Source organism: Equus quagga, chromosome 17 (genome assembly GCF_021613505.1).
Source record: "Equus quagga isolate Etosha38 chromosome 17, UCLA_HA_Equagga_1.0, whole genome shotgun sequence".
Lineage (NCBI taxonomy): Eukaryota > Metazoa > Chordata > Mammalia > Perissodactyla > Equidae > Equus > Equus quagga.
This window is the reverse complement of record NC_060283.1, coordinates 16,617,796-16,631,385: the sequence shown is the minus strand read 5'-3', so window position 1 is coordinate 16,631,385 and position 13,590 is coordinate 16,617,796. Positions and strand designations below refer to the sequence as shown.

The window sequence follows — 13,590 nt, the reverse complement described above, 5'->3', positions numbered from 1 at the left end:
GGCCGCTGAGAAGCAGAGCGTGAGCACTTTAACCACTGTGCCACCCAGTTGGCCCAGGATTTTCACAGAAAATGAAGCTATAATACAAAGCTAAATTAAAGAAAGGATAATAAACACTATATCTATACTACAATACTTAGAATATAAGTTTATATCCAGATACACACGGATGACTATATATCCATATAGAGAGGAAAACCAGAAGTACAACAAAGATTAAGAGTAATTGTTTCTGGATTGTTGCCCAGGAGCTGATTTTTCTTTTCTACATGTCTGTACTTTATGGGTATTTAGAAACAAAATATATTGTTTGGTTCAACATTTTTAAAAGATCAATGGGTTAGAGTTCATGATGAAATCATCCCCTAAGCTTTAGAAGGAATTATATACAAACAAAATATCACATGGGTCATCACCTCATCTAATTGCTCTATTTGTAGCCTCCAAGGCAAGACTTCAGTGATATTCTGCAAGGTTAACATCCTTAAGGTCTTGGTGGCATATCACTGTGACATAGTTTACTGTTATGATTCAGTTTTTTGGTCTCCTTTTCTCTCTGTCATCTCTGAGTTTATTTTTTACAGATTAGAGGAAAAAGTCACTTCCCTGGAATATTGATTGCAATATACGGTAGACTCCTATTACTACTTTTTCAAGTTTGTTATAATATTAAAAAATAATAAAAATTGAATTCTCAACAGGAACTTGCCTGGAGTCTATTAATCTTAGTAAGGAAGCTTCACTAAATGAATAAGTCAGGTTCTTCTGCACTCAGGTGAGTTGATTCAATCCTTATTTTATTTAACTTTAAAAGGAAGATAATCCAATAATCTTTGCTGCAGGCAAATATCTGTGTAACAAACTGCTGTGATACCTATTTAGTTCAACTAACTAGAAAATATGATTCCTTATCTTTCATCACATTTACTATTATTGACTGACATATCACTAGGAAATATTTTCAATTTTTATTGATCGCAGTATTCTTTCCCTTCTCTTGATACATGCAAACTTTATTTTTAATAACAAACAAGAATTATATGTAGAAATGATGCGGGGTCGGTGAGCCGAGGGTCAAAAGAAAGATTTCTTAGACTCTTAAGATCTGGCAGTAGTGCTCTTTTATTTAGAGAATAGTGTGGAATAGCATGGGGACAGGACCCATGGGCAGTCAGAGCTTCTGCTGCCGCCGCTTCTGCTGCCCCCGCTGGCATGGGGACAGGGCCCATGGGCAGGCAGAGCTGGTGCATGGGGACAGGACCCACGGGCGGTCAGAGCTCCTGTTGCTGCCCCGAGTTGAGGGTTAGGGCTAATTTTATAAGGCATGGGTACGTGACTTATTTTTACTGGAGAAAAGAAAATATGATGTAAAAAGTCATTAAATGATTTCACTGCAGATGGGGTCTGGTTATTGTGCGGTCATATAACTTTAGATACGAAACTGGCCATATAGATCGGCATGTAGGTGAGGATGCCCTGGGCTTCTCTCCCTGGGGCGGTCCTAATTCATACCATAAAAAAAGTCCACTGGGTCGTATAGTTTGGCACGTAGTCCAGGTCACCTTGCGCATCTCTAGCTGGGGCAGCCTTAATCCACATCATAACGCCCCCCTGAACCCATTTGGCCCCAAAATCTTTTGGGGATATGGACGACGGTCAGTCTTCTGTAACTACTTCTGGCTGTACAAGGTCGTAGAGCTGTCCCTAAATGGGGCCATAGGTATAGGTAGGAAGTTCAGTGGACCGGAAGACTGCACCCGTGGAGTCCAAGCCTGACAAGGTGTACAGATCCTCTGGAGACGAGAGAATCATTTGACGAGAGGTTGTCCAGGGGGTGAAACTTTGTTGACATGCGGAAGACAAACAATGAAACAGACAACAAATTATAATAGGAAATACTAGCAATATGATTAACCCAATGAATAAGGTTTGGGTAGAAGTCTAGAAACCTGGTCCTGACCAGGAGTTAAACCAATCGTTTAGAGATAGGGTAGGGTCAGACATGAACTTAATTTGGTGGTTCATATCACATAGGAAGCCAGAGATATTTTGATGGTAGTCAGGAATATAAACATAACATTCAGTTTTTATAATGGCACGAGTCCCCCCCTGTGCTGCTGTCAAGACATCCAGTGCCATTCGGTTTTGGAGGACTGCCTTACGCATTTGGGACACTTCTAAATCAAGCAGCAAAAGGCTATGTTGCGTATCATTTTAATGCTTTCATAGTAAATTTGTTTAGAGCTTCCACGGGCCAGATGACACTTTCGATTCCTAACTGGGGAAGGAAAATTGAGGCAACGTGGTCATACCAGCGGAAGACAGAGCAGGTCCAGTGCTGTTGCAGGTTGGGTAGGTTAGCAGGAGGAGATATAGTAAATGTAGTTCTACCTTGCATCCAGACAAAGCCTAGAGTGCATCATCCAATCCATCCAGGTGGCAGCCAAGGCCATAAGTTGGAGCCACATAGCCACTGAGTGCCATTAGGGGCTAACCAACGCGTGCTGGGCCGACTATCCCAGTCAGTCTCAAACCAATCAGTATTTTTTAAGGTTATGATATGAGAACACATATGACAGGGAATTTTCCCATAGGTCAGGTGCTATTAGGCCATGTATCACAGGTATGATTGGTTTGCTCCCAACATAGAGTGGACTTTTACTGAGTTGATCACTAGCAGGAGTGAGCCAAATATATTCGTCCCAAATTTGATATAGTCTATCCTGTGTGTATCAATAAGTTGGGGACTTTACCTTTGGAACTTGTCGTTTATGATCCACCTGTGACAAGGCAAATCTAGTTAGTATTTGGGCAGTAGTGTTGAAGGAAAAGGTTTGCTTGTGGCCAGGGAACTCCCAGGTATCAGAGATGGATGGCCACAAGGAAACATTATGATTAGTAACAGATGAATCTTGCAGAAGAGAAGAGGTAGAATCTAATATCCATGAATGTGTACTATACCTTCTACTGAAACATAATTTTTTCTCTCTAAAATCACCCTCATTTTTATAAAAGATAGCCAAATTAAGATTAACTGGTCTGCCAATTATTTACATAAGTGCAGCAAGAATACCAGTTGATTATACAGGCTTTTTTAAATCTGCTTTGCTGGAATTTTTTTTTTATGAGGAATCTCAGATTGAACTGTAAAGGCCTCTTGAGGCCAGAAAAGCCAAGCCAAGGACTTGCCATCAGATTTTGCCTGCAGTACCTCCAGATTTGGGTGGACTCCTCTCTTCTCGAGGTCCCCCAAAACATTTTGAGGTTCCTTGCACCTGCCAGACAAACAAGCTTCCTTACTTACCAGATAAGATTGCCAGAATCTCTGTAAACAAGGTACCAGGCCCATATTTCCAAGTGGCTTTAGTTCCAGAAAGTCCAATCTTTGTTCCTGAAAAGCTGTGTTGCTGTATCTGAGCCTGTATGTTTCAAATATGACATTCCAGTCAAAGCCTTGGTAAGATAACCAATGTGTCCTGTTATAAGGAGAATAGGTTCCTATTGAACTTATGCAAATAACTATATTGCCACGAAATAACCGTACTCACAAAGAGTTTCCAAATTCTGGAGGGATTAGGTCGGGAGAAAAAGACAAATGTTTCAGTTTTGCTCATAAAGATGTATTTCACTAAATTGCTGTAAGTCATAGTTAGCATAAGAGAAAAGAAAGAATGATTTCCTTAAACATGAGAAAACAAAACAAAACATCAAAACTCAGCAATATTTCAAACAGAAGTCATAAAAAATTATAATCATCCTCATCAGTTCACACAGTCCTGTATAATCTAAGAGCTTAATCTTCTGTTAGCAGATCTAGGAGCTTAGTTTCTGTTAGAATTCTGTAATTTCTTACCCAGTTCAGTTTTACAATCTGAAAGTTTATCAGAAACCTGTAGTTTAGAACCCTTGTGTCAGAATCCTTTCCAGGAATTTCTCTGGAGATGAAACATATTTGCAAAAGCAAAAAGCATCAGGGTAAAACAGCAACTATCTGCAAATGGACAAAAGACTCAAAAGGGCAATTGACAAAGAAACTTGGCTATTTCTGTGACATATAACACTTTAACGTAATAATTGGAATTATGACTGATAACCAGAACAGATTAGAATTTTAGGAATGCTATATAATGTTAAGACACGTATATTAATAACATTCAACCACGTAATACCACATAAGAAAGTTTATCATTGCTTATTTGACAATGCTTCCCAGGTAATTTAATAAACCAAATAAACCTAATTAATTTAGTATTTTCCTCCTTATAGGAAGAGAGCAAATTTCTTTGAGAAGTCTCAGGGCCCTCTGAAAATCCTCAGAGAAATTCCTCTTCCATCTACCAGGTCAAAAGAAAGCCTTCATTCAGGATTTGAATATTTTTGAGGGAGAAGCTTGTCAAAAATATCAAAAGTTTTTAAAATGCTTGTTCAAATAGGAAACAACGCTCACTGTTAAACGATGCTCAGGCATCCATTCAAAGTGACAACAGAGACAGTCAAGAGCAAACAACACCGTCAAAAAATTTTAGAAGAGACCTCTTTCTTTCTGAATATAGGAAATTATTTTAACAAAACATAGATTTTCTGTCTTTTAGGTAGAGTTAGAGCAGGCCAAAAGTTCAAAAAAATTATACTTTGAGAGAAAACCAAATTTTAATTTCTGTACCAGCTTATTTTTAACATTAAAACTCATTCACTTAATTGGATTTACTCTAATCTTAGTCTACTTGGCCAGGCATAAAACTCCTTTCAGAACTTCTTCACAAACCTTCTACAACTTTCTTTTTGCCTTCAGAATTTGTCCCAAAGTCTGTCTTTTTTCCTTTCTAGTACTTTAGGACAAACTTTTCTTTTTTAACCCATCAAACAAAAATACTTCCATTCTTTATACCCTCTTTACTGAAAGCATACATTTTAACTTTCCTTGAATACAGAGCTGTTTTCCTTATTAATTTCCAGTAGCTTTAATTATATAGGTTAATAAGAACTTTTAATCCTTAATAGACCATAGTAAACACTAAAAAGGTAAGCAATTACGAATTGTCTTTTATACCAGCATTCTAAACCCTTCATAATTTCTAGAAACACGCTGCTTTACAATAACAGACCCAAAGACTTTTAGCCTCTCTGCAATAAGAAGCCAAAAGTAGATAACTTAGATAAGTTTAGCTGTAATGCTTGTGTGCTATCCAATCCAAAAATGACCCAGATGCTCAGATTTTTATCATTTAACTTAACTTGGCAAAACTCAAGATTGTTATCAAAACAATCTGGAAGGTGTTTTTTTTTTTTCAAGTATACAGACCATAAAACAGTTATTGTACCCACAAAAACTTCATGAGACATTAGACAAAACTGGTCATCATTTAAAGCTATTATTTTGCTGACGAATTTAACAGACAATGTGAACTTATTTGACTAGTAAACCCAGGCTGCATGCCTGCATCATATGCAAATACTGACAACTCTGACAAGAAGACTATTTTCAATCAAACCAACAAACTTAAACAAGCTTTCATTTACCAAAGGTTAATTCACATCAAGTTAACTTGAAAGACATTGGATTAATTTCTACTACATTTAGAATTTATGTAAGCGCTTACTTTAAGCCAATTAAACTGAGCTCTTAATTTGGCCATACCATCCGGAGGTAAAAATGTCACACATATAACATACATAAGACATACGTACACAGAGACTGCACAGCTATTGGTTTTTTTACCAATATTTGTGGAGGAGACACTCAAGATGCTAGATTTTTGGCAAGCGCATGCTTATGGCTGTTTTTTTCCTCTCCCCTCCTCTTTCTTTCTTTCTTTCTTTTTTTTTTTCCATCAGTCTTAGGAATTAGTGATGGGCTAGATAGTAGTTCCTGGAGAGGGGAGATGATAATCCTTTTTGTGATAAAGGAACTAGGTGGAATCTGAACTGCCTCTAGAGCTGTATTTCCAGTCTTGCAAGGATTTTCTAAAGACAGTTGCTCTTGATTTCCCAGAAACTGGATTGTAACTCAAATTACATTCCAGGTTGATCTACCTGTCCAACTGCATCACAAAGGCACAGAGAAACCCCTCAAATTTTCTCCCAGATGGAGTTAGAACGCATCCACAGGGTGGGTCTCTGGGGATGCCTAGGAGCCTTCCCCGTGGCGGTAAAGCCAGTGTCTGACTGACAGCAGCTGGAGAAAGGGTGCAGAGGCCGATTGCGGGTATGCAGAGGCCGATTGCGGGTGTTGACATAGTTATAAGATTTAGTCAAGTCCTGCTCAGCCTGGGCACTTTGTCTCTGAGCCAGCAAAGTTGAGGTAGGGAAGCAGGAGGCAAAGGCCTGGAACTGGCTGGAGGCTGGGGCTCTCAGAGCCAGGTTGGAGAGTTAAATCCCTGGCAAAAGGCTTATTTTGCCAATTTTACAGAAGGTCAAGGTTCTGCTCAGGTCTAGCCTGAACTTAACCTCGACTTGGTGACAACAGAAAAGATGATGAGCAAAACAGACAAAGAAAGGAAAAGAAGAGATCAGACCTCACCCTCATGGCCTCTTCCAGAGGGTTATCAAGATAAGAGTCACACAACAGTTCCCATGCTGGGGCACACTACGCTAGCATGACAGTTAACAGAATAAATCACAGGTCTCCTACCCTCATAACTGACTCAGTAGGTGACTAAAATACTCAATGAGTCAACTGTCAAGAGAGGGCACCCCCACTTAGGGTTGATGGGGTGATCAGGCCCAGAAACCCAAAGTTGGGGCTCCCAGGGGTGGAGCCTTTGACTCTTTAAAGATTTCTTTGTTTCCCAGTCGCAAAGCTCAAAAGGAGATGAAAATGGCCATTGTAACTCCAAGAGAGACAAAAGAAACGGGTCCATTACCGTGAAAAATCCCCCCTGAACCGAGGGCAGCGTCCTACCCGTTGTTCCTACTGTGGGGTTCCTATAGCAAGGGGTGATGGGGGTGTCTCCCGGCATTGCATCCCTTGTATACCTTCCCTGTTATGCCTGGCAGTAACAGGTGCCTGGTGCCTATTCTGCCTGGCAGCATAGGCCTGGTGAATGGTCCCCGAGAGAAAAGGAGAAAGAAAAGGAGCCATTACCTTGAAAATCCCCCCATTGGGCTTTTGTAGCAAGGGATGATGGGGGCATCCCTTGAACATCTTCCCTATTCTGCCTGGCAGGAATAGGTGCCTGGTGAATGGTCCCAGGGAAAGGGAGCCATTACCTTGAAAATCCCCCCAATAGAGTTCCTGTAGCAAGGGATGATGGGGGCATCCCTTGAACATCTTCCCTATTATGCCTGGCAGTAATAGGTGCCTGGTGAATAGTCCCCAGGATAAAGGATAGAGAAAAACAGTGAGGAATTTTCCGCCAGTCTGGGGGACATTCTACCCAATTGCATCCTGGAGCCATTCTCCCAAGAAGGGGTTCCCATACTCCACCGAAGGTTAGAGTTTGGTACTTTCCTTGAACTGGAGTCCCGAGTGGGACTTTCCTCGCAGTTCAGAGCGTGGTCAGGTGCCAGAGGGAGGGATCCCAATCCAGCCTTAGGAAAAGAAACGCTCCACAGGAGTCTTGGAGATTGGCGACCGTCCTAATGACTTAAGTGGCCGACCCGTGCCCATGTAAAATGTGTCTATTAGAGATAGAGTCAGGAAGGAATGGATTAATTCATTCTTCATCACCCTGAGGCTTAAGGTACTGATTCTCTTCAAGCTGAATGCCACAGTTTGCCCCATAGAGTGGCCATGGGCAGCAAACGTGGATTCATAGAGCCATCCAAGAAAGTTCCTGATGGAGAAGTGAGTTTAGATCCATCCTTGAAAAAGAGAAAGGCACAAGGAAGAAAAGGGCACTTACCAGAACTCGAGCTCACAAGCCGATGAAGCAAGTCCCTGTACGGGCCACCAGAAATGATGTGGGGTCGGTGAGCCGAGGGTCAAAAGAAAGATTTCTTAGACTCTTAAGATGTGGCAGTAGTGCTCTTTTATTTAGAGAATAGTGTGGAATAGCATGGGGACAGGACCCATGGACAGTCAGAGCTTCTGCTGCCGCCGCTTCTGCTGCCCCCGCTGGCATGGATACAGGGCCCATGGGCAGTCAGAGCAGCTGCTGCTGCCCCCGCTGGCATGGGGACAGGACCCATGGGCAGGCAGAGCTGGTGCATGGGGACAGGACCCACGGGCGGTCAGAGCTCCTGTTGCTGCCCCGAGTTGAGGGTTAGGGCTAATTTTATAAGGCATGGGTACGTGACTTATTTTTACTGGAGAAAAGAAAATATGATGTAAAAAGTCATTAAATGATTTCACTGCAGATGGGGTCTGGTTATTGTGCGGTCATATAACTTTAGATACGAAACTGGCCATATAGATCGGCATGTAGGTGAGGATGCCCTGGGCTTCTCTCCCTGGGGCGGCCCTAATTCATACCATAAAAAAAGTCCACTGGGTCATATTGTTTGGCAAGTAGGCCAGGTCACCTTGGGCTTCTCTAGCTGGGGCAGCCTTAATCCACATCAGCAATGCATCATTTGCAATTATATACATTACTCCCCAGAATAATACTAATAAGAAAAAAAATTGGGGATAAAGCCCATATTTTACAATATTGTAGTTTCTAAAATGCCTATTATACTGCTGGCTACACAGTGGATATGCAGTGAGATAGTCATGATGGATGGCACCAGAAAGGAGAGAAAGAGTGTACACAGCACATTTTGCTCTCAGTCAGCTTGACAAGGTTGACAATTCCTGCGGCTAAATGGGAGACTGTGAACTTAACCCCAAGTCTGTCGTTGCAAGTACAGAGTGCAAGAGGTGGAGTGAAAAGCTAAATGTGTGGAAAAGATGTGTGGGTGAGAATGAGCTGAATATGTATCGAAATTTTATTTCTCTTTCATGACTATGTATTCCAATTCAATTCTAGGCTGCTCAGACTTTGTTACAATAGCCATAGGAGACGAATACAGATTTTGGAAAGAATATATTCTGTTATGGAATTTGCACTGAATGAGTTTTATGTTAAATTGAAGAATACTTTATATATATATATATGGAGGAAGATTAGCCCTGAGCTAACTTCTGTTGCCAATCCTCCTCTTTTTACTGAGGAAGACTGGCCCTGAGCTCACATCCGTGCCCGTTTCCCTCTACTTTATAAGTGGGATGCCTACCACAGCATGGCTTGCCAAGTGGTGCCATGTCCACACCCAGGATCCGAACCAGTGAACCCTGGGAAGCTTAAACAGAATGTGAGAACTTATCTGCTGTGCTACTGGGCTGGCCCCTGAAAAATACTTTTAGGAAATAATAACAAATGTGGTGAAATATTAAATCACAGGTATCAAATCAAAGGAATTTAAGGAGCAATTGAAGAAGAAAAAGAGGAGAGATATGTGATATCTTTATATTTCTGCAGGAAACCTTTAAGTGCTGTATATGGTCTTGGAGGTAAAGTCATAACAACCGAGTGAAAACCATAGCATGTTTAATTTCAGCTCCTAATAAGACATAGAATTTTTACAGAATTCTTTGTAGAATGGCCTTCCCTTTACGCCTAGTGCCATTTCAGTTTACAGCAAGCAGTCAGGAAATGGCTTTGAGAAAAACTGATTATAATTGCAGAAGAAAGCAGTATTAACCATTTTGGAGGAACACACAGGACATTTTTTAAGAAGAATTCAGTGCATTTCCCTCCCATAATTATCTTTACTTTATGCTAATTCAGGAAACTTAGGTCCCATGGGTTTTCAGTCTGACTACTTGTTTTGCAGGGCTCAAGATGTGTCTCACTATATTGTGAGTTTACAGTGTGGTGCTGATTTTATAGGCAAGTCTAACTTCTTTAGTGTTATTACAAGCTTTTACCCAATTCATGTATATTATATACCTAGATTTCACTCATTCATATGCTTATGTATTCATGCTTTCGATAAGTGTTTTGAGTAATTACTCTGTTCTAGTGCCCCATCTTTGCTTTCATGAATATTTTACTGTGGAACACAAAATGTTAAAAAAGTAAGTGATAAAATATAAGTAAATGATAAAATATGAGTACAAAACATATTATGTTACAAATGTGGATGAAATTGGCATTTTTGAGGTCTTATAATCATGATTATAATGTGTAGGTAAAATTATTGGAAGAGATCAAGAAATTAAGAAAACAGGGCATTGGCAGAATTATCTTTATGTCTATTGAAACCAATTCAATTAAATAAAACCCTTAACCAAATAAAAACCTCACTGTAATACCTCAGGGAGCAATGGCCCATCTTTGGAGGTTTTGAGGTACACTAAAATGACCATCAGATAATGATATTGTAGAAAGGTCTCCAGCATAATAAAGATGGTCTGGACATATTACACTTAATTTAATTTTATTTCTACTTAATTTTATTTCTACCACAAATCTATCTAAATACTTGATATTAAAACACACCAAAAAAGGGTCACAGATTTTTATAATTTGTGATAATTAGGTAAATGTGATTGATCAAGTGCATTATTCTTCTGAAGGAATTATTTAAAAAATTGGAAAAAAATGTGTGACTGAGTGTAAGAAGGTCACTGGAAAGGGAAATTTATAAATAGTTATAGCAACAATAGTAACAAAAAAACAAATTTGTAATATGACCATTTTCCTGGGTCATTAATTTTCTCTTGACTTCTCAGGTCTCATAGTTAAACAAGCTGTCAGGGAAGAAATTGTTGAAACTTATGATATGTATTTTTTTCCAAGACAAGCCTTTTGACTAAACTCAGATTCATGCAAAAAGCTAGACTCTTCTTTGTCATGATGCTAACAGCCTCTGAGGATACAGGGTCTGATCATTTGAAATATAGCAGAGCCAACTTTATTTTAGTCCTTCCTCTCTCAACCACTTTCTTTTTTATTGCATTTGCACAGATCTCACACTCACTCTAAAATTGTGATACTAGTAAATTTTGCCATTTAAATAATGTGAGAATTGAAACTGAGAGTTTCCCACATCGTTTACAGTATTACAAAGTCTCTCAACATTTCCTCATTTTAATCTGCTTTATCCAAAATTTGCTTCTCATTTCTCTGAATCAGCTTTCCTATTTTGTCCACGGGAAACAAGAAAACCAGAGTGTGGAAGTCACTTTCATTCTCTTGGGCTTCTCAGAATATCCAGGACTCCAGGTGTCTCTGTTCCTGTTATTCTTAACCATCTACACAGTCACTGTGCTGGGGAATCTGGGCATGATTGTGATTATCAAGATCAATCCCAAACTTCACTCCTCCATGTATTTTTTCTCAGCCACTTATCCTTTGCTGACTTGTTTTACTCTACCATAGTTACACCCAAACTAGTAGAAAACTTGGTTGTGGAAGACAGAACCATCTCCTTCACAGGATGCATCATGCAATTCTTATTTGCATGCATATTTGTAGTGACAGAAACATTCATGTTGGCAGGGATGGCATATGACCAGTTTGTGGCAGTTTGTAACCCTCTTCTCTGCACAGTTGTAATGTCCCAGAAGCTTTGTTCCTTCTTGGTGGGTACATCATATTCTTGGGGTATAGCCTGTTCTTCACATACTTTTTTGTTGACTTTATCCTTTTGTGATAATAACTTCATAAATAACTTTCGCTGTGAGCAGAACGTTATTGTAGCTGTTTCCTGCTCTGATCCACACATTAACCAGAAGACCATGTTAGTCTCTGGCACATTCGATAAAATAAGTAGCCTGATGATCATTCTTACTTCCTATGCTTTCATTTTTATCAGTGACATAAAGATGCCTTCAACTGAGGGGAGCTGCAAAACCTTCTCCACATGTGCCTCCCACCTGACAGACATTACCATTTTCCACGGGAGCCTCCTTTTTCTCTACTGTGTTCCTAACTCCAAAAGTTCATGGCTCATGGTCAAGGTAGCCTCTGTCTTTTACACAGTGGTCATCCCCATGCTGAACCCGCTGATCTACAGCCTCAGGAACAAAGATGTGAAAGATACAGCCCACAAGTTAGTCAATACTAAATTTTTCTGTGATAAAATGTAAAGATAGAAATATTCATTATTTCTTCTTGAGGGTACTCATAAGAGTTGTTCAATAGCAAAGCAGTACGTGAATCTATGGTAACCTTGTAACTGACAGTCCAATATCTATTCACTCTAAGGTTTAGCAAAATAATTTTAACATTATAAATAATATTAGGAATAAAAGCTTTGACTCCTTAACCTAAGTTTTGATTCAGAAATTGTAATATAAATGTTTCTGTGTAGTATACATGACAGTGTGATAGCCCAGGAGAAATTTCAGTTAAATTTAAGTCATGTGGGATTTTTGAGGTGATCTGAAGGGTCATTGCTTACAATGAGGAAATTTACTTCTTACTATAAAAGTAGTACATTAAGAGCTGTTCAACATAAAATCCTAAATATCTAAAAAATATTATATTTAGTTCCATTAGAATCATCTTAACACTGGAAGATTCACAGACAAGCAAAAATAAATAAGAAATATCTCTCCTTTAAAAAGTCCAGAATATGGTGTAGTTAAAATATAATTAGTAGTATAACCAAATATATAATATTTTCTTTCTACATACTAGAGCACAAGTAAATGATACACATTTTTGAAATATGTGCCCATTATTCTGGTTTTTCCATTTATGTCAATGTAGTTGTATATTTATTTATTTATTTATTGGAAATTTTATTGACAAATTTTAGACATTTTAAGTTGTAGTAAATAGTGTAGGAGATCCCAATGTGTTTTACCCAGTTTCCCCCATGATAGTACAATACAGCATCCAGAACATTGACAACATAGTGCATAGATCTTATTCAGGAACCAGCGATTTATTGAGAAGAAGCAAATAATCATGAATTCCAGTGGGATGTAGCCATAAAAACCCTTTAGAATCAGTGACTTGACTGAGGTAGCTCTACTGATACCAACTGGGTCACTTGAGTGCCAAGCCTGAGCTATCTAGATGAACTAACCTTCAATCTACAGGTCTGTTTGTATACCATCTTTGTTGGACCATGTAGCTGCTGGTCTTTGTTGAGTACTGAGTCACAATAAAGTATGCCCAACAAGGCATACTTTAAGGCCCTGTTTGGGTCTCACCTGCTAATATTTTGTGAATCAAAGCAAAACACATAATTAAGCCCAAAGTCAAAGTATGAGAAAGTTATCTACTTTTTACAGAACTGTAAAATTACAAGTCAATATTCAAGGGTATAGGGAGAAATGTAGAGCATGGTTCAAACTCTACCAAAGATCGATGGAGACATTTCCCTCAAGAAACACATTATTTCTTGATAATGCCAGATAATTCTATGGCAGATAACAGATAACTCATGACTGGGACAGGTTTTACCAAAGTTTTCTAATAATTGATAGGTCATTGGGGTGCTTTAAGCAAATGATTGGTTGAGATTAAATATAAAAACTTGCTTTTTCTTCTTGTGTCTTACTAATCATAATTAAAGTTTACAAACAGAGTCATGCTTACTTATTCTGCTTGTAATAGAGTGTATCCATGTGTTATGGTTCTAATTTAACCTTTTAAATATTACTTGTTTCTTTCCATGATTTAGAGTTTTATTTCCATATGGAAATTGAAT

At 39.0% G+C, this 13,590-nt stretch overlaps 1 pseudogene; it reads left to right on the top strand.

The window, feature by feature from the left end:
* The first annotated feature begins 8,744 nt into the window (after window positions 1-8,744).
* LOC124229122 (olfactory receptor 5D13-like) lies at window positions 8,745-12,016 on the top strand (annotated as a pseudogene).
* The last annotated feature ends 1,574 nt before the right edge of the window (window positions 12,017-13,590 follow it).